Genomic DNA, 1,915 nt, shown 5'->3' with positions numbered 1-1,915 from the left:
GTGAACAAAAAATAAGAGGATCGCGAGACCCACTCAATAAACTGGTGGCGTTAAAAAAACAACAAAATGGCGGCCGAGCACACGCCACTAAACCCGTAGGTCACGTGATCCATGTGGCGGTGAAGGAAAAGAAGAGGATCCCGAGACCCTTATAAGTAAAATGGCGGCGAACGAAAAGAAGAGGATAGCAAGACCCTTATAAATAAAATGGCGGCCGGGTTCATTCAGCCTCTACCAAACGCGTAAGTCACGTGAGCAATATAGCGGTGAAGGAAAAGAAGAGAATCGCGAGACCCCCGGAAATAAATTGGCGACAAACGAAAAGAAGAGGATCGCAAGATCCTCATAATAAAATTATGGTTATCAAAAAAACAAAATGGCGTCCGGGTAGACTAAGCCTCCGCCATACCCGTAAGTCACGTGGCCAATATGTTGGTGAACGAAAAGAAAAAGGCCGCGAGACCCTCATAATAAAAATAGCAACGACATAAAAACAAAATGGCGTCCGGGTAGACTCAGCCCATGCCAATATGGCGGTGAACGAAAAGAAAAAGGTCGCAAGACTCTCATAATAAAATCGGCGTCCGGGTAGACTCAGCCTCACAATATGGCGCTGAACGAAAAGAAAAAGGTCGCGAGGCCCTCATAATAAAAATGGCGGCGATCAAAAACAAAATGGCGTCCGGGTAGACTCAGCCCATGCCAATATGGCGCTGAACGAAAAGAAACAGGTCGCGAGACCCTCATAATAACATGATGATGATCAATAAAGAAAATGGCGGCCGGGCACACTCAGCCGATGCCAATATGGCGGTGAACGAAAAGAAAAAGGCCGCGAGACCCTCTTATGCAATGGTGGCAATAAAAAACAAAATGGCGACCGGGCACACTCATCCCCTGCCAATATGGCGCTGAACGAAAAGAAACAGGTCGCAAGACCCTCATAATAAAATGTTGGTGATCAATAAAGAAAATGGCGGCCGGGCACACTCAGCCCCTGCCAATATGGTGGTGAACGAAAAGAAAAAGGCCGCGAGACCCTCATCATAAAAATGGCGACGATAAAAAACAAAATGGCGGCCGGGTAGACTCAACCTCTTCCAAAACCAATAAGCTTCTCAGACAGTATGAAAACAAAATGGCGGTCGGGCACACTCAACAACTGGTTGTAGTATAAAAGTGGATACCTGATCCATCAATAGGTGGTGGGGGTAACGCGAGACCCTCATAATGCAATGGTGGCAATCAAAAAAACAAAATGGCGGCCGGGTAGACTCAGCCTCTTCCAAACCCAATATGCTTCTCAAACAGCATAAAAAACAAAATGGCGGCCGGGTAGACTCTGCCCCTGGTGGCAGTCACGTGACTTGAAATAGGGCGTGGCCTAATGATCACGTGGGTGGTTAAGGTTATGTTGAACTAAATTTAAATTTAAATCTCCCGCCAGGGGGTCACGTGGCCAAATACTAGCCTCCCATTGGCTCCCTAATGATCACGTGGGTGGTTAAGGGTGGGTCGAGCCGAATATTTGAATTCAAATCTCCCGCCATGTGTGACGTCATCAAAATGCTGGCTTCTGATTGGCTCCTCAAAACAGTGCACCAGCTCCTCCATATTCTCACTACTCTGATTTATTTCATTGAAGCTGTTGAGATCCATTTTCTATTACTGCTTGCACTTGTATGTTTTTACTTTACGAAGTATTTGAACACAAATAACAAACACTACCGAACTGTTTTTCTGTCTCACTACAAATTTTAATTTCGCGAACTGCCTGGACCTTAAATCAGCTGTTGATCATTAACCTGTTGAATGCGAGGGTGGTGGACACAAATAAAATGTTTTTATTATATTCATTTACATATATATGATACGTATATAGAAATGTATTTTTATTGTAAATAGTTTTTCTTTA

Source organism: Halyomorpha halys, unplaced genomic scaffold (assembly GCF_000696795.3).
Source record: "Halyomorpha halys isolate HHAL.00 unplaced genomic scaffold, Hhal_1.1 Scaffold1417.1, whole genome shotgun sequence".
NCBI classification, from domain to species: domain Eukaryota; kingdom Metazoa; phylum Arthropoda; class Insecta; order Hemiptera; family Pentatomidae; genus Halyomorpha; species Halyomorpha halys.
The sequence above is the reverse complement of the archived record's forward strand: the minus strand, read 5'-3'. Positions refer to the sequence as shown.